Below are 20,101 nucleotides of genomic sequence, written 5' to 3'. Positions count from 1 at the left end.
CTCCTCCCAGCAAGGATTAGAGTCTATTTCCCTACCCTTCAATCCAGATTGGCCACCTGATTTACTTTAGCCAATGAGACAGTAACAGAAACGACCTGAGCAAAGGTCTGACAAATACTGGAGCTTTGGGACTTGCCCTCTTGTTGCTCTTGGAACCCTCCGATGGCCGTGTAAACAAGCCCAGGCTAGCCTGGCAGGCGGGCCGGTCCGGCAGTCATCACAGCAGCTTGCTGGGTGCCTAAGTGAGCCCCGCGTGGAGACCTAGAGCCCAGCCCAGACAAGAAGATTCTCCTGGCCAAGCCACAGACCCATGAGAAATAATAAACGGTCCCTGTTTTAGACCACTACATCTTGGGGACGTTTGTTAAACAGCAACAGCTCACTGATGCAGGGCTCACGGCTCCTGAATGGCATTATTCCCACCACCTTAGCCTGGGGTGATGGCAATGAAGAAGAAACCGAAACGAATCTGGAAAATCACAAGACACCCCAGCCCTCGTCTTGCCCCCGACTTCTCCCATCTCTCGGTTAGACACATCCCTCCTCTGGGAGCCCAGAGACAGCTCCTGGTTGACCTCCTTGCTTCTGAGCCGGGGGCTGTGAGTGGGAACAGCAGGCGGCCACAGAAGCCGCACTTTCCTAGGGCAGAAGGATACCTCAGCCCTGGGAGCCCGGCAAGGAGCGCGGGTGGAGGAAGACGCAGCCCTTGGGGCTAGTTTATGCCTTTAAAACATGCGGACGTACAGAGAGAACGAAAGAGTCTTTTCTATTATAAAAGATGTGCTTAGCATATTTATGCAATAGTTTCACCACGTGCCCTGAATCCAGTTACTGCATTAAGGAAGGAGGTTTTCCTTGCTGGTTTTGACAGACTTTGGTGTCTCTGCAGCAGGGGGGATTCATACACAAAAGGAACCCTGGGGGCTGGAGGTGGAGGGGGGGGGGGGGGGGAGGGGGCGGGGGGAGATGGAGGGTGGGGAAGTTGCCCAGGAACGATGCCTGGCTTTTAGATCCATTTCCATAACTCCTTGTCCATTGCGCCTGTGAAAGACACATGCAAAGGTGTTTCTCGAAGAGAGCTCCATGTGGGCACTGGGGGCGGCCCCCAGAAAGATGGGGTGCTGGGATAGAACTGGAAGACTGCCAGACTTCCGAGGAGCCGGAGCCAAAGGACCTGAAATGTGGGGCTCGGTCAGCAGAGAAGACCGAACTTGCTGACATGTTTGGCCTCACACACACCCCCCCTTAAGGGGGGCTTTTTTTTTTCTTCTACTTCCACCTCTTCTCCCACTTTCCTTCCCTCCCTCTCTTGTAATCTCTTCCCCCTTAACTTTGTCTATCTTAATTGGCCATAACATGGAAGTGAAATTCTTTTTATTATCTACTATATTTATTGAATACAGTTTTATGTTCCTTGCTCTTAATTTTTAAAGTGGATGAGCTGAACACTTTATGGTTTTCTTTCAAAAAATTTTATACCGCGGCGGGAGTCATTAGGGCTGTTCACAAATATTTCAGTTCTCCTTGGGGGCACGTGGCTGGACCACATGTCCCCAACCCCACCCCACCCCCACCTGCCCCACCTCCGATTTGGCCGTATGACTTGTCTGGGCCAATTAAACCTGAGCCCTCCCGGGGGGGAGGCCTGGCCATCAGCAAGTTTGGGGGCAGCCTGGTTTCCTGCCACTGTGGCGACAAGGCACACTTGGGCTGAGATGAAGACTCTCTCAGTCCCGGCATGTCCAGGATTGTCATGGGTATCTTCCCCGGCCGGCCCGTGTCAAGTTCAGATTATGAGTACAGAATAAGTTTTTTGATGGTCAGCCACTGAATTTGGTACTAAGGCTTGGTCTTACCTGCGCCGACAGATGAAGTCATTGTATTACCGACCCTCCCTCTTTGAGTCTCTTCTCTAATAACAAAGTATTTACTGTGACGGTAGCTCATTATCTGTGCCGATGGCTTTTCTGTCTTTGGGGGTGGGGAAGTAGGGTGGTGGCTCCAGGATCCTTCTGAGAATCTGTTGAAACAATGAGCACCCTTGTCCCCCAAAACATACACGTGCCATTTTGCCTACAAGTGTTTAACCATCACTGCCCCGGCTGGGCACCCTCGGTCTGCCATGCCGGGTGGGGTGAAGTCTTCCTTCCCCTGCATCCACACTTCTGTCTGTTGTCCTGAAACCACCACCGGCACGGGAGTCTGCCAGGTCTAGCGGCGTCCTCGTGACAAGAAGTCATGCATCATTTCAACCGCTGGAGCCACGGCAGTCATCGGAATATGGATAACTAGGTTTCCGCAGACGTTCCCTCTGGTGGGAATGCACATCTACGAACATCTACAGGCAGCCGAGAGGGATTTGGGCACTTCAGAGAACCCCTTTCCTCCCCCACCACACGTAAGGGGAGAACTGAAAATAAAGGGTAGCAGGCAGTGGGGAAGGGCCGGGAGGGGTCAGTGACAAAGCACTTGACCGTGACCCCCGTGTGCTTGTCCAGGTGATTTATTTGGTACAGAGAACCCTCCCTTGATCTGTGATACGATGTGCTCTACATCAAGAAGAATGAGTTCTTCTTCACTATGACACATGTAACACCTTTTGCCCTCCTGAATGTCAGTTTTGTCATTTGTACAACCTAAATTACTGACTAAAAAAAAAAAATTCACAGGGCGCCTAAGTGGCTCAGTTGGTTAAGTGTCCAACTTTTGATCGCAGCTCAGGTCATGATGTCAGGGTCATGAGACAGAGTCCCACGACAGGCTCTGCGCTCAGCAGGGAGTCTGGTTCAGATACTCTCTCCCTCTCCCTCTGTCCTTGCTCACTCCCCCCAAAAAATTCACTTTGGAATTTTCGGAACTGGGAGCAAATGTTCCCTCCATGAAAACAGTTAAAATGGGGGTCGTCTCTTTAAATAAATTATGGAAGTCCGTCAGATAAAACTTTGGAAGCCAAATGTAGGAGTCTCAGCAATGTGGTAGCGAAGAGGAAATCTGCCTTCGGGGCAGCTTCTTCCCCATTCTCTGTCTCTCTTCTCCCTCCTGCTACCCCTTCCTTCAGGTCCTCTGTCTCTGCAAGCCTCTTCCTGCCCCCAAGGTCACGAAAATGACCCCTCCTTCTTGCCCCAAATCTCACTGTCTCAGTGTAGCTGACCCCGCGAAGGTGTTCAGAGCAAAGCAACTGTATTTCTCACTAATTCTCACTAAACTGTGAGTGACTGGGAATGCCCTCATCCTCTCCAAAGTGTTCACAGTTTTATAAAAACAAATCTCAGAAATCCAATTGGATGCCTAATTGGTAGACCGCGTATCAAAGTAAAAGAAAAACTGTCAAGAGAAAAGAAGGAATGTCTTCTGGGAGCTTGCCTCCTGGGATCATGTCCCCCATAGCATAGTCTTTCATTGTTACAGCTCCTTCCCATCTTTCCCCCAGCCCACGCAGTCTCTAAAACAAAAGTATTTTTCCAGTTAACTCTTAAGGTCACCATATTGAGGCTTCATGTACATGTGCATCTGTGTACGTGGTGGGGGGGGCGGATTGGGAAGGGGGCATCACAGGCAGGAAAGCAGCAGCGGAGTCTCCCGTAACAAGTGAGAGGCATTGTCTGCAAAGCAGTCTGGCGTTGTGGGAAGGGGAAACCCTTATTTGAGGGAGTGGGCGGTTGAGGGTGGGAAGGATAGATTTTTTCATTCCTCAAAAACCACTCACAGAATATAAAATTAGTCACAGCCCCTTGATACCGGGAACAGAAATCAAATTCACATGGCAACTAATCTGGCCTAAAAACACCGCTCTCCAAGCCATGGGGCTGCGTCCAGAGGCCCGACAGACGCCACGGTCTTTGTTCCCTTCCGCGGGGGTGGGGACAGCTTCGCCCCTTGCTTCATTCAGCAGCTTCGTCTGCAAGATCGGGGAAAGGCTAGTTGGTGTATTTCGAGGGAGCCAATAATTAGTTCTCTTGGAATCTCGTTTTAGATTTTAATTCTTAGTCTCGGAGCCAAACTATAGGAACAGAGATTTCTATCTGTGGCAGGAGGGATTCAGTTTCGGCTCACTAAAAAAAGGCCCTGCTTCGGAGGCATTTTTTTCATGCATGAATCAAATTATTCCAGCTGGGTTTTACCAACACGTAGGCAATCAAAACCTACTTTAACTTGCGATTTTATTCTTTATTTACTAGTTCTATAAATACTGTGATGGGTGTGCTTTTATATGGGGCTGGTGGGGGGGTGCGAGCAGGAAGAAGGGCAGCTGTTTGCAGCCAAGGGTCACGTGTAGGTCTGGGACGCACAGGGAGCTGGGCCTGCCATCAGCCATCCCACCCCCACACCCTCACCCCCGCCTCCCATCTCTGGGTGAACCCATCTCCTGCCCGCTCCAGTCCTGGGCTCGCGAGTGTGGCCACAAGGTCTCCACTTGGCAGGAGGGTACAGAACACCTTTGCCACGCTCCTTTTCCTTCCCTGGGATGACAAGGCCAACCTGATCTTTTCAAAAGGTCACCTGAGTCTGGCAAGGAACTAAGAATTGAATGCTATTCAAATCTGCAAGAAGGAGACAAACACGGTGGCAGACACTTGGGCCATGGCTGGTGCATCGGGAAGTGGCATCGGAAGCAGGAGAGGGAATTGAAGAAGAGGGGTTGGCCTTGATGGCCTCCAGCTCTGATAGCTGATGATTTGATGAATTATACTTGTGCGCTGGGCCCCAGTGGATAAACCGGGATTAAGGGGTGAAGTGCAGGGGAGAAGGATTCTGACTCAGCATCGGGACGAATTTGATAAAGATTAGAGTTGTCTAAAATGAATTGGGTTGTCTTGGGGGCAGCAAGTGCCCTGTGTCTGCGGTTTTTGCAAACACGGGTCCCGCGGAGGAGCGGCCCATGGAGAGCGGGCTCAAAGCTATAAAGAAGTTTCCATTTGGCGGCAGCTAATGTCACATCGGACTCAGGAATGCCAGAACCTCTGTCCCGGGATGGGGGAGGGGGTAGTCCACATCCTCCCAAAGTTGCTGCAGTTGCTCCCTGGGCTCTCTGCTACCCCTCCTGTGTGCATGCAGTGCCTTCTGTCCACGGAGACCAGAGACCCTCCCTCGAGAGCCAGCACCAGGGCACACAGGCGGGGAAAGGCCACAAAGTCACTGTGAGGGCCGATGCAAGATCCCCAGGGCGGAAAAGCTCTCTCTGAATGATGGAAACGTGGAAGGTCCGGGTGTATCCACCCCTGACATCTGAGACACAGGTTCTCCGGGCCCCTGCGGAGCCCCTCGGAAGGGTCTGAGATTCATCATGCAAATTGTCTGTGTGCTCCCTCTCTCCATGCCGGAGATTCATTCTTGAGCCACTGGAGGCTGCAGGAGCCCTTCCTGGGCGGCAGCTGTCTTTCAACTTGTCAGGACAGATGTCCAGGGCCAGAAGCGGCCTGGAGTCACACCTGGGCTGCCGGAGCTCGGGGGCCCCAGGGACTGTATGTCCTGCCCAGCACGGGGCAGAGACTGCCTCCTGCCTCCACATGATCCTTGCTGGGGGGAGCCAGGCCCACCCTCTACCGTAGCCCTCTGGCAACCAACTGGGCTGCCCTGGGCTCCCACCGGCCCATCTGGGCCAGCAGTGACTCGGAGGTGGGCCTCAGTGCAGCCTGATGGGACTGTGGCCTGGACACCTGGGACATTCACCTGATGAACGTCCGAGGCAGGGATTTCACTTGGCCCACGTCCTGGGTTGAATAGTTCCCCCCTAAAAAAAACTCATATCCACCCAGAACCTCAGGACATGACCTCTTTTGGAAACAGGGTCTTTGCAGATGTACTCGAGTTAAGAGGGCGTCCTACTGGTTCTGGGTGGGTCCTTAACACAGTGCCTGCTGTCATAAGGAGAAGGAGCTATGGAGAGACACAGACCCTCACAGGGAAGGTGGGCAGGTGCGGTGGAGACAGACAAGGGAGGGGAGGTATTCCCGCAAGCCAAGGAATGCCAAGGAGGGCTGCCTGCTACCGGGAGCTGCAGGGGATAAGGAGGGATCTTTCCCCAGGAGCACAAGGAGGGAACATGGTCCTGTGACACACACGGCCTCCTGGACCAGGTCTGTGCATTTCGAAGGGGTCTATCTTGGGGAAAGTTGACCATCCCACCCCGAGGGACACTATCCCCAGTGGAAATGTGGAGGAGAAAGTACAACTTAGGGGTCCCCATTCCACTGCTGGCCTCGGCAGCATTGTACAAAATGTGAATTAGCTGCCAATGTTCCAAAACTGGAAAGCTTTTATATTAAAATATTTTTTCCCCACTTCTTTGGCTGCATTAGGAAATCTGGCCCCAGAAGCTGAAGCAGAGAAGCCAAAGGCCCGTGATAGGTCTGGACACGTGTATTCAGCTTTCCAGCAACCCTGGCACCCCCCGACTGCTCCCTGACATCGAGTTCAGGTATCCGTTGCCATAAATCATTTCTTTTCATTTTGCGGGTCTGGTGTGGTGTCATTAAAAGGAGAGTGAAATATTCCTTACACCCACATCTCCCTCGAAAGTCCGGGAAGGAAAGGGCTGTGTCTTTTAAAGCGAAGTGGGAGCGAACATATATCTTGGTGGGAGTGGAGATTCTCCTTATGTGATTACTATGCAAAGTGTTTCTGCGCCTAACACGACAGAGCCTAAGACACCATTACAGGGAAAAAGAAAAAAGAAAGGGGGGGAGAGAGAGAGAGAGAGAGAGAGAGAGCCAGTCTGCACATTCCCTTACATCACCTGCTCCGTCCCTGTGGGGAGCTGACTGAAATGTACGTTCCCCCTTCCTGAGCTTCCAAGAGCACAGCCACTTCCGTTGCCCTGGCTCACCTCACTGAACCCCTTCTCCCAACTTAACCCTTTGCGCCTCAAGCAAGCTTTTCCTTCTTGAGGTCCTGCTGGCTTCAACAGCTCATCAAACTCAGAAGCTTAAGAATGGTCATGGCTGGCTCCCCAGAAGCTTCTAGATCCCCGAAAAGAAGACTTTCAGAACTTGCTGTATTTCATTATGCCACCCCAGGGGATTTACTGGACCCCTCTAAAAATAGAAGCCCACCAGAACATGACCCTGTCTCTGGGAGCAGAGCAAGGCCTCCCCGGGAAGCATGGCTCCCCCCCCCCCCCAGCGAGGGCAGCTAAAGAACAGGAGTTCTGATGTTCTGATGGGTCCTGGGTTTGAACCCAGCACTGGGGTTCTGGGCCGCGGTCCTCAGGAAACTAAGTTATGCTAGCCAGGCGTCTCAGAGTTTTATAATCACTCAAAGATCAAACCACATAATTCCAGTGGTAATTACTTGAAAAGAAAAAAAGCTCCTTAGACCTCAGTGGCAATAAAATGTCGGCGACCCGTGAAGTACAGAGATCGCTTTGGGCTGCAGGGCAGTCTGGAACACCGAGCAAAATGCTGGCTTGTAGGGCGGTTGGGTCAGAGAGAACAAGTGCGGGAACTTTATGGAAAAGGGGGGGTTCTGTGTGCCCCTAGAATGATCACCCGAACCCTTAACACTCCACCATCTAATCTTCATCTGCCAACAAACTCCTACTCAGCAGCTATACCCTATTTGGAATGCCCTCTCTGCCCAGACCCACTTCCCTTTGTGCATCCTCCAATGCGACGACTTTCATAGTGCTTTCCTTGTCCCCAACCCCAATAAGCACCCTGTCCCCCAATCCTTACCCTCCAACTTGTGGCCTCCACCAATCGCCTTCAGCTTTACGTTCTCAATGGCTCACTTGTCTTTCTTGTTTCCCTGCCAGCCCTTTGGAAAAAAGCCAGCTCCCCTCAGTTGTTCTGCTCTGCACTAGGTACTTTGGACTTTCTGGAACAAACTTGCTCCAGCCCAGGCACAGACCCAGTTCCTTTTACTCCATGCCCTGCGGCTGTGGGCCGGCTGGGCTACTCCCACACACAGTCCTGGCTCCCACAACTGCAGCCCGGGCAAGGTTCCAGGACCATGGATTCACAGTGTGGGAGGACAGACATCCCAGCGACGAGACGCATTCCCACCTCTGGGCCGCTGCTCTTTATCCGCCTTGTGTCTCATGGATAGCACCCTCTTGTAACTTTGTTGGTCGCTCTGGCCAGTCTGTCCTTCTCAGAGGCTGAGACCCTGCTTTATCTTCCTGGGTCTCTCCAGAATTTCACGTCGGGGCCTGACACCTAACAGGTTTAGATAGATAATATTACTTGTCCCTAATTCTTTCTTTACTCCTTGTCTCTGACACCGTCTGCTGTGGACAGAGTATATCTCCCCATCCTCTGACTTGGAGCTTGGCCATGTGGATTGCTTTGGCCGAGGAAATGTGGGTGACAGTGACGGCGTGTCAATGACAAACTAAAGCTTTAAGCTTCCGCCAGCCTACTTGAAGCTTCTGTCCTCCTTTATGAAAAGAGCATGTCCCAGATAGCCATGGCCTCTTTGTCCCGGGTCACAGAACGAGTCTGTGTGGAGCATCGGCAAACCCAGACTGAAGCCTGGGCTCTGATCTTGCCCACCTTTTTTTTTTTTTTTTTAAAGATTTTATTTATCTATTCGACAGACAGAGATCACAGGTAGGCAGAGAGGCAGGCAGAGAGAGAGAGGAGAGAGGACGAAGCAGGCTCCCCGCTGAGCAGAGAGCCCAATGCGGGGCTCGATCCCAGGACCCTGGGATCATGACCTGAACCAAAGGCAGAAGCTTTAACCCACTGAGCCACCCAGGTGCCCCCAATCTTGCCCACCTTTAGGTGCAGAGCCAACTTCCAGGTCTGCAAGTATGAGACACATATTTGCGATTGTGAAGTCATGGAGATGTGGGGGATGGTTCATTACAGATTGTCATCACACGCAAAACTAACGAATACACAGTCCCTTAGGACGCCATTGAAGGGTAAACCAATGGGGAATGAATGAGTGAAAGGAAAGCCCCAGATACAGTTCACAGGGACTCAGTGGCTCTGCACCTGTTCTCCTCAGACCAGCAGCATCTGCATTACCTGGGAATTTTTGAGAAATGAGGATTCTTAGGCCTAGCCCTGGACCTACTGAGTCAGCAACTCTGGGGAGTGGGGCAGGGGGAGGGGGGCCCAGCAACCTGTGACCACCACAAACACTGCCATCCCATTTCTCCCAGGGTGCCCTGAAGCATTCCATCCAGCATAGAACTGTCGCATCCAGTGGCTCTCAGCTCTGGCTGTATACTAGAATCTCTTGGAAGCTTTCAAAAATCCCGATGCTCAGGCCCTACCTAGGCCAATTAAAACAGAGTCCCTAGGGGTGAGCTCCAAGCATTGGAATTTTTAGAAACTTCTCCAGGTTTTTTTAAATGTGCAGCCAAGGTTGAGAATAAGCTTTCCTTTTTGAAGGGAATGGGGGCAGCCTGGCCCTGGGGTCCCCTGCCCCCACGTGCCCCCCCCCCCCACCTCCTGCCAATGCTACTGCCATGGCGTCTGGCGTCCCCACATCAGCACTGAAGAACCTAAAGTCTTGTCAAATGTCCTATGCCACGGGGCCTTTGCAGATCTAAGCAGGGGGGCTTTTGGAAGCATGGTGCACAGGCAGGGAGAGCACGGAGCAACTCCGTGCAGTCACTCAACCTCCCCGGGCTACCTTCTGCATGTCAGGCAGCACGCTAAATGCTTGCAAGTCTAACCAGTGGCCAGACTGAGAGCAAGGGCCTCGTGTCTGGCTTCAGAGGCCCTCAGACATGAGTTTGGGCTTTGGAGGGCCACTGGCAGTGCTGGGCTCCCTGGAAGGACACAGGTGCCCGGGCCCCTCTCTGGAGGCCAAGTGGCTGGCAACCCTCCGTCCCCAGCCAGACTGGGAAGGAGTCAGGCTACCTCATTCCTATGCTTCCCTCTCCCTCGGGAGCTAGGTGGGACCTGGGCCTTTCTCTCTGGAAGCTTCCCTGCTGCCTCCACCTTCCCTCTTTGCAGCTCACTGTAAGCCTCCATCCCCCCCAACTAAGGACCACCGCACCCCACCCCAACTTAGCTGTCTTGGGCAGAGTTTCTCCAGGAGCAGACCTGGAGCCAAGAATTCCAGTGTGAACTATTCTCAAAGGAAGAGTTCCCAGCAAAAACTGGCCAGGGCTCAAGGGAAGCAAGCCAGGCCAGGGCGCGAAGCCCATTGCTTGTGCAGCGTCGGGCCCAGCTTGGCAAAGGGGAGCTTCCATCTGACCCTTCCGGACCCAAGGCAGGAGAGCTGGGCCTTCCTACCCCTGGTCCCAGCAATCATTGGCAGTGGGCTCTGGACCACCCTGGGGCAGGGCAGGCAAAGGGAACCCCTAGGCACCTCCGCTCTCCACATGTGCAGGCGGAGAGGCTCCAGCAGCAGAGACCAGGCCTGCGGGGAAGAATCCCAGGCATTGTCCTCTGGGAAAAAGTCCACTGGAGCCATTGGGAGGGACGTGCAGCGACAGTAACAGGGACCCGAGGTAGAACTGCCAGATCCAGCAAGTATAAATAAAGGACGACCAGCTAACATTCAAATTTCAAATAAACAATCCATCTTCTTTTTTAGCATAAGTATATCCTAGATATTGAATGGGGATATACTGGGGATATACCAGTATATCCCCATTCAATATCTAGGATATACTTACACTAAAAGTATTGTTTACCTAAAATTCAAATGTACCTGGCCATCCAGTGTTTTCTTGAACACCTCCCAAAGGGGATGATGTGGACCTTTGCTGGCTCCATGTGTGCCCTGGAGAGCCACAGGCATCGCCACAGGCTGCCACTTGTGATATCCAGGGATGCCGGCCACTGTGTCCGGGCTAGGGACCGAAGTCTGGACTGAGAAAGTGGCAGGGACACCTGTACTAAATGTCTCGTTGACCCCTTAGGCACCTCTTCCATGTTAGATCAGAGCTGTGGGGCTCACCCAGAGCCACCCTACCCCAACGACAAGGACAAAGTGATTGCCTGCGTGCCCAGTCTTCCCACTGGGCCTCGGAGATGGAGGCACTCAGGCCTTAGCCAGTCTGTCCCTTGGTCAGCCCGACCCTCTCATTAAGTATTTTTGCATCCTTTTGCCTGCCTTTAAATAATAAAAAGAGGACTCTGATTGTTCTGGAAGTTGTCCCGATGGCTGGCAGGTCCTGAAAATAGGTTGGGATTGATTGATTGTAGTTATAACCAGCAGGCCCCGCTGTGGGCGCCCCCGGCCCATGATAATATAAAATATACAAACAGCAGACAGGGAACAAAGCCAAGACTGTGGCTCTTTACTTTGATTTGTGATCAGCTCCTTTGAAATCCCCTGTATTTAGAAGACTTGGGGAATGAATACAGTCCAGCTTCAGAGCCCCCCTCTCCCAGGTCCCGAGACCTCTGGAGCTGAAGAAAGAAATGCAAAGGGCATGTGATGCTTGAGACATTGGTGGGGGTCCCCAGGCCGATGGGAGAGAGGGCAACGGGCAGCTAGTGGCTTTCAGAAAGGCAAGGTGTGGATCGAGAGAGATGACCACAGTCCAGCAAATCTCACTCGGGATCATTTTCTCAGACAGATGAAGACACGGAAGGGATACAAAATGCCTCTTGATGGAAAACCAGGGTCCCTGATGGAATTGCTGAGCCACCGAATTACCCAGCCCCGAGGACCTACCGGGCTTCTTAAAATGCAAGAGAACATATTTTTCTGATTATTTTAAAAGGGGGAGAGGAGAAAATGCCTCCTGAAGGACTCTAAATGCTCTTTAAGTCTTGAGATATTTCAAAAAAAGTTATTTCCATGTAGAAACTTCAAGGCATTTCATTTCAAAAATACAACTACTTGAAAATCACAGGATGTAGCAGGATAATTAGAAAGGGCTAGAAATCATTGTCTTAAGCTGGGTTCCCCCCAGAAGCAGAGCCCGAGACAAGAATTTGCGTGTAAATCCATTGTATGGGGGACTAACTGGGGAAGCGCTATGGGGAGGTGGGGAATCCCAATAGGAAAGGACAGACCGGCCCACGGAGCATGCACTAGGAGTGGTGGGGAGAGACATGACTTGACCCCACTGCCCCACGCTGGGGACAGGAGACAATTCTCCACAAACTATCAACAGTGAAGGATTTGGTCTGTGGTGTTGTGTTTCTTGTTTTGTTTTGTTTTGTTTTGTTTGTCTCAGTAGACAATAAAAATGAATTACTAGAAAAAAATTTAAAAAAACAAAAATGTGCAAAATACAAGCCCACTTTTTTTAAAAATTTTCATGATTAGGGGCAAGAGACCTATAACTACCCACAAAATTCCTACAGAAGTTCCTAAATGCTTACTCCCAATTCCCATACTTATCACAAATCAGCAATGAACAGCTCTCAGACTGGCACGAGTTCGAGGACCACACTCAGTTTGCCCATCAGAGAGGCAAGGGAGCTGGGGTATTTATCGACAAATGCATGGGGTGAGGCTTGCGTCCAGGGAAAGTGAGCAGGGGCGGGAGCTTGGCACCATGTCTTTCTTGCTGTGTGTGGGGGTGCAGCAGAAGCCCTTGGACCAAGAGATGCAGAGGAGGCTGGCATCTGAAAGTGCAAGAGGTGTGCCCTAATGGGGTAAGGGCCAAATGGGGCTGGAGACAGGGCAGCCACAGCCTTCTGCATTCATGCCCTAGGATGGGACCACGAAAGTCACTGCCCCCCCATCACCCACCTTCTCCTGCAGGAGCTGGGGAAATTGGTCCCTAAGCCAGTGAGTGTCCCACGGGGGCACTCAGATGTCACAGAGGAACGTCGCAGTCAGGACCAGGGGAGGGGAGAGGGCTCTCTCCGCTTGCCTGTCTCCTGCCCATGCTGGCATTCTCCTAGACCTCTGCTTGCCCTGTCCCTGGCACCACGGGGACAACCGCCAACTGGGGCACAGGCAGTGTCACCCGCCACACGGCCAACTCCCACAAGGGTGAGGCTGGTTAAACTCTCATCCGCCCATTAATCGCCTGGGGAGTGGAGGAAAGGTCTGTGGATTTAGCGCAAAGCCGGGGCCAGACCACAGATCTCCTGGCTTGAACCCACCGCGTGACCCTCTGAAGCTCTGTTTCCTCATCCGTAAAATGGAAATGCTAACCTGTGCCCTACTTACCTCCCAGGGTTGTTGTGAGGATCAAGTGAGATAAAGAAGCGAGTGAAGTTTCAGAAAAGTTTCAAGTCCTCTGGAGCAGGCAACCCAAAGAGACACACGTTATCCAGCCTCCTCAGCTCTCACAGCCCAGACCCCAGCTCCACAGTGACTTGAAAAGGTCTCTGATTCCACTTAATGCAGGACCTTGGTTTGAATCCTAGATCAAAAGACAAATGTTATAAAGCATATGACTGGGGGCAATGGGCACTATTTGCACAAGGCCCGAATGGAAATAGTTGTGTCAGGGTCCGATTTCAGAATCTCTGTATCATACCAATGCCAAATCTCCTGGACTTGATCATTGTAATGTGGTTACATAGGAGAACGGCTGTGTTCCTAAGAGGAACACCCAGAAGTATTTACGATTAAAATATCATCATGTCTGCAAGTTATGGTCAAATGGTTCTACCCTAGCAATAATACCACCAATAATAGTAGCAGACAAGGAGTGATATCGTGTGTATGGGCACACACATGCACATGCACACGCGCACACACAGGGGAGAGAAAATGGGATAAAAAGGTAAGAATCATTGAACCTCAATGACTTTTCCATAGGGGAATTCATGCTACTGTTTTTGTCACTTTACTGTAAGCTTGAATTTTTTTTTTTCAAATCAAAAGATTTTAAATAAATAAGAAATAAATTGGTCACTTCCTTCCTCAAAAAAAAAAAAAAAAGTCTTGGAGCCTCTGAGCCACTCTAGACGTTGTACTAACCCTGGAAACATCCCAGTCCCTCGTTAGGAGCTTACTGACTCCTATTCCCCACAGGTTCCTAATAAAACTTGGTTGCTTGATTTCTCAGCCCAGGATAGAATTAGAGTTGGAAAGCCTTCAGATTAGAAAAGGAGAGGGTAGGACCTGTCAGAGACCTTACAGCCGTTAGCAATGGAGCACAAATTCACTCATATCTGGGGTGATCTCTTTTCTCTACTCCATGCTGAGTCTACCCTAAAGGTGAGGGGTTCTGCATCTTTGTTCAGGAAGAGAAAGAAACACAGCTGTCAAAAACACCTGGAAACTCTTCATTGCTACTTGAAGAAATCACGATGGTGGACTTTGTTGGGTGCTTCTCCAACACCTCTTTCCCACTTCTTTCTTCCTGTCAAAGCCTATCTGCCTGAAAAGACTAAGACTGGCAGATACTCACTTTCCCAGGCTCCCTTGTGGCTGGGTCATGGCCATATCACCCTGGGCAACTTGAGGAGGAGGTTTCTGCATAGCTTCTGGGAAAGGAGATACTCCCTGATTGAAAAGGATATGTAATGAGGAACTCCTCTTTACGCCCTGCCTCAGATATGGTAGGATAAGGGTCTGACGGCTGGAACTGGGGCAGCCATTTTGTAATCATGAGGAGACAAGCTGAAGATTAAAAAGCAGTATTCTGATGGTCAAGAAGGATAGGAAGAGTTTCAGTTTTTAATGACCTGTCTAAAATGTTGAATTAACCAACCCTGCAACCAGACTTCATTAGATTTTCTCATTACTTAAACCATATTTCATTTGCAAACCTATTACTTGTAGCCAAGAAGATTCTTATATCTTGCTGGGGAAACACCTGTTTTGTGGAAATATCTATTTCTGCAGAGCCTTCCATTCTCTGTAACGAGTTACCGTAGGGAGGAAGCTTGGGAAGGTCTGAACAAAATGTGAGAGGAGAGTGCTTCTTGAAAAACTGTTTGGGAGAGAGTAAATATGACTTTCAGTGATCTTAAGGAGCATGTCAGCCCAACAGGGATTTTTAAACTGTCAATATTGTTTATAGGATCTCCTTGCCCAAACCAACTGCATCATGATAACGAGGAAAGGTTGTTAAAAATTGAGATGCGGGACGCCTGGGTGGCTCGGTGGGTGTTAACTGTCTGCCTTTGGCTCAAATCATGACCCCAGGATCCTTGGATCGAACCCCATGTCGGGCTCCCTGCTCAGTGGGAAGTATGCTTCTCCCGCTCTCCCTCCCTCTCATAAATAAAATCTTTTTTTAAAAAAAATCCAGATGCTTTCATTTTTTCGGATTCAGAACCCTGAAGTCCACAAGCCATTCATTCTCCCCAGTGACTTCATGAGTTTCGGAAAGTTCCTGATGACTTTACGTCATGCAGCTTCTGGTCTGTTCCATCTGATTTGTTCTCTCCATGCTTCCTTATCCCTTAAGCCAGCTCCCCCTCAGATGCAAATAGATTCTCCTCCTCTTCTTTTGAAGAGCAGCTTTCCCAGCCCAATTCAGCTTCTACCCCAAAAGGCTTCTGGAGGCACTCCCACACAAATACAAGTCTGCTCCCTAAGAAACATGTTAATGTTTATGTTTATGTAATGTTAATTTATGCATCTTATTGTATTAGCAAAAATCAGCTGCAATTGTCAAATATGGCTTCTAAGGCAGGAAGGCTCCAAATGTTGTAGAAAATAAGGGGAGATCATGCTCGCAGAAATTCCCCTGAGGTGTCCTGGGAGTTATTCTTATTTCTCTCTTGTGGGTGAGATTTGGCCCGTGGTTCTACTGTGTTTTCCAAATCAATGACTTTTGGTGTCTCCTAGCCAACCACGGGAGGGAGTTCATCAGGAGCCAAGCAAGGCCTGCTTCGGGGCATGGGAGAGTGAAGCAGAGCTAAATGTGGACAAGACCCATGGAGAAAAGGGCATCCAGCCTCCCCCCAGGGAGAGGGGTTTTGCCGTAGCACATCCCTAGTACTGACTGCCCAGTTCCCGCTTGCCTTCCTCCATGATAGGGCCCCAAAGCTTCAAAACGACAATTCCTGGGATCCTCTAGAGTCAAGGTCAGGCACGTGATCTGGGTACCAGCAATCCTCACACCCCATGAGGCTGGGCCAAAGATGTGAGTGATGCGAGACGTCAGACCCATGCAAGGACATTAGATCTTCTGGCAAGAAATGTGGCACAGGCTTACGTTTTGGGACAGCCGAGGCGGAGCTGCTGGCACCTGATGCTGAGGGTCAAGGGGGCTGAGTTGCAGGTCCAAGGGTCAGGGAGATTTCAGCTAAAGCATTGGCTCACTGAGGATGGGTGTTTCCTGCTAAGTTGTCTGGGCTGCCTTGCCCTGGGGCAGAAGCATCTAAAGCCAGGTCTTGGCCCTCCTAGGGGTTCATTACCTACCTATGATCTTTTGATAAATCACTTTCTCCTTTAACAATTCTGAGTGGACCCTATTGTTTGCAAGTGAGAACCTTGAGCTATTGCGGAGGCAATTCCAATATTCCCCCAAGCGAAAAAGAGAGAAAATGAATGTCTTTTTCAAACGCAAGAATGAAAAGATACAACATGGCAAGGAGCCCAGAAAGCACCCTTTTACCCATCGCCCATCCATTACCTTCCAAAGGTAACCACTAGTATAATTCGTATGCACCACAGATTACTTTAGCTGGTTTTCGAACTTCATAGAAGTGGAATGAATCATTCTATACTTTTGTGTCTGACTTCCTTGCTTAGCCTTTTTTCCAGTGAGATTCATCCATGGTCCTTCTTTTTCAGTGCCGTGTAGTGTTCTGGTTTATTTCTCTATCTTCATATTGACGGACATCCGGGTTGTTTCCATTTGGGAGCAGCCCTTACAAGAAACGCTTCTCTGTGAACCCTCTGAGCTCATCTCCAAGTGGACTTGCTGGGTTATGGGCTTAGGGTTCACTTTAGCAGATATCGTGAAACAGGCCTCCTTCCAAAGGGGGATGGAACCAATTTACATTCCCACCAGCAGTAAATAGGGCAAAAGACCTTTGCAAATGTCTTTGTCTAATTTTTAAAAATAGCCACAAAGGGTAAGGAAGTCCGCATCTACCAAGGACCCATCATAGTGCAGGCGATATTATCAAAGTTCAAGGGGAAGGTCCCAAAGAAGCCTATCTCCAGCATTCTATGGCAGATACTCTACATTGGACAAGATCATCTGAGATGGGAAAATCTCAGACTTCCAGCACCCGGACTCATGAGACAGGCAAGGTACAGCTGCATAGAGAGAACAGAGCCCTACCATAAAGACTATAATCCTAAAAGGTCAAGTCCAAGGATGATCCTGTCAAGATAGAATATGAAGGGATCCTTTCCCACTCTTTCCTTTTTATCCCACCAACTCCGGTTAGCATTCTTGCTCCCTCCATCATGACTCCCCATCTACCCTGTCCAATCAGTCCACTGCTAGAAAGGAAAATCCCTGGGTATTCACTTGGGAGAGTAGATGCTGAAGTTGTACAAACCTGGGTTTGAGTTCTGACCCCTCCCAGAGTGCCTGCGTGCAAACTGTTAAGGATTGGCAGTCACTTGACCTGAGACTAAGGGTCTCCTTACATGTCGCTCACTTTGTGGCGGACTTGCCTCACGCTAGTCCAGCCCTAATCTTTACCATTACTAATTGAGTATCTTGGACAAGTTGCTGAAGTTCTCATTTTAAGCCATAGCTTCCTCATCTGCAAAATAGGAATCATATTCATATCTACTTAAGAGGGTAGTAAATGCTCAGTAAAGTTTAGCTGGGGCTGTAATTAAACCTGAGCCAGATTCGTTTTGCTAACAGCATGATTATTGGAAAGTGTGAAGACCCTGAGCCAACATGACTGAAACCCCTACCTCTTCCTCCTCCACCAGTTCTGTTCCACCAAGTCCCATGATGATCCCTTTCCTCACCATTCCCTGGACAACTCAGTTTGAGACCAAAAAATAATTTTGACCTTGGATAGCTTTGGTTATGATGGACACAGTGCAGCCTACCTTCCCAACTCGGAATCTCACCCCTAACACTCTCCAGGTCAGGCTCACAGTCTGCTTGGGGTAGCTGGTCTACCAGCCTTGGGTGGAGATGAGGGTCAGGGAAATCAATAAGATAGTCCCCCAAATCCTATTCACCTGTAAAGGCAGACGGAGATCCACAGAGATGTATGGATGAAATGATTCGAGCTTTGAAGACACATTCCAGAATAGACTAGTGTTTTTCCCCCAGACAGAGTAAAACCCTAAGCCCCCACATCCTCTTCGAAAATGAAGTCTCATTTATTTCCTCTACAGCACACCACCAAGGTGTGGTTGGATTGGCTCATCATGTTCTGATCATTTTTGTCCCCTTTCCCAGCCCAGAGGGTAGAGGAGACAGGGCGATGCCTTTTACACAGTCTTGGAGATTGATCTCTCTCTCCATCACGTTCTCAAGGAATTAATGTGGTATCAGCAAAATGAGCAATGTGATCTAGAACTTTTTTCACATTTTAGTATGGAGATTTTGAAACATACAAAAAGAGATAGAATTAAATAATAACTCCCCACATACCCATCACACAACTCCAATAATCATCTATTCATGATCAATCTTCTTTCACCCACTTCCCCTATCCCTATGTTATTTTAAAGCAAGTCCCAGACATCATATCATTTTATCCATCAATATTTCAGCACCCATCACTAAGGATAAGGACCCTCTGTTTAACATGGCCATATTCCATTATTATACCCTAAAATTAACAAAAATTCCCTAATGCCATCAGAGATCCCTGATAGTCTCAAAAAATGTCATAAAAAATAACCACGACACACAGTTTGTTGGTTCTGAATGCAGATTCAAATAGGTTTGGGACTTTTCATTTGTCTTTACTGCTATTCCTTTCTTCTCTCATGGCCACCTCTCTGGGGATGATTACATCATAGTTCTAAAATTCCTGCCCCAAATGTGCACATGGCTCACTTTGCTGATACCACATAAATTCCATGAATACATGATGGAAGAATCGGGAGGGGCTTAGCACACACTCCTAATTGTAGCCCATCAGACAGCTATGTGCTGGGGCTCAAACTGTCGACACATCATAAATTCACAGAATTCTCAGCAGGGGGTGGGGGGCTGGGACCCTTTTGATTGCAACCTCTCAGGGAACATTGTGTTCCCGGGTTCTCTCTGCTTTGCTAATTCAGCATCCATTCTGCCAGCACAGGGAGGGCTGGGGGACAGATTTGTTTCCAGTATGGACTCTCTCTGCCTCCAAAGTGGTTTGCTGGCTCCATCAACCCCCACAAAGTCCCCGACCACCCCCCAGGCACCCCTGCTCTACCAGCCCAATCATCAGCCCTTCATAAACATGGTAGACTGTTCCAACATGGTCCGCCAAGGCCACCAAAGTGGCCTCGAGGGCTCAGACAACGACCTTAATGGGAGATGTGTCGAGGGAGGTCCAAAGCAGGTCAGGGAAAGGAAGAGGGGCCTCTGAAGGTTCCGCTCCCCCTAATCCAAGAAGGGACTCTCACCCCAGCAAAGACTCCCTCCCACCTGCCTTCCCACACCCAAAACTCATTGCCATGGCACCTGCACTTTGTGCAATCACATTTCAGCCAACCGGCCTGTTTCCAGATTTGGGAGTGCCCCGGCCGAAACACACACAGCCAGCCAAAGCCTAGCCTCTCAAAGCACGGTGCAGGGACCAATAGCATTGGCATGCTCGTCAGAAAGGCGGAAGCTCGGGCCCCATCCCACCTTGAGCCCACTGAGTCAGAATCTGCGTGGTAAGCTCTCCATGCATGGGTCAGAGTTTGAGAAGCACGGGAGCAGGAACAAGTGTCCAAGGACAGGGTAGGCCGGGGGCTCGAAAGCTGGGATCATTTTCCTCTGTGCCCATGCAATACACAGATGCTTCCCGCAAGGGCCACCCTTCCTTAAAAAAAAAAAAAAAAAAAAAAAATGGGAAGCCGGAGCCTGCGAGAACTGGCAACCTTGTTATCAGGACTAATGGGTCTCACAATGGAAAATGAGGTTTTTCTCTGCTCGCGCCCAAGGGCACCGTCCTTGGCCCCCTCTCCTGATGCCCACCGTTGCCCTCGGAGATCTCTGTTCGGGGAGAACTTGCTTTTAAATGAGAGTCAATGGAGCAGGTCGCGAAGCTGTCAGACGCAGAATTTCTGGTGCTCGTGACTGTTGTAATTAAAATCATCCGAGTTGACTAAATTGGCCGAAAAGGAACCAGGCCCACATGACTGCCGTTCAAAGGGGAGCAAAATAGCTCCTAATTTGTTAATTAAAAATATGAAT

This window comes from Mustela nigripes, chromosome X (assembly GCF_022355385.1).
Source record: "Mustela nigripes isolate SB6536 chromosome X, MUSNIG.SB6536, whole genome shotgun sequence".
NCBI lineage: Eukaryota > Metazoa > Chordata > Mammalia > Carnivora > Mustelidae > Mustela > Mustela nigripes.
The sequence above is the reverse complement of the archived record's forward strand: the minus strand, read 5'-3'. Positions refer to the sequence as shown.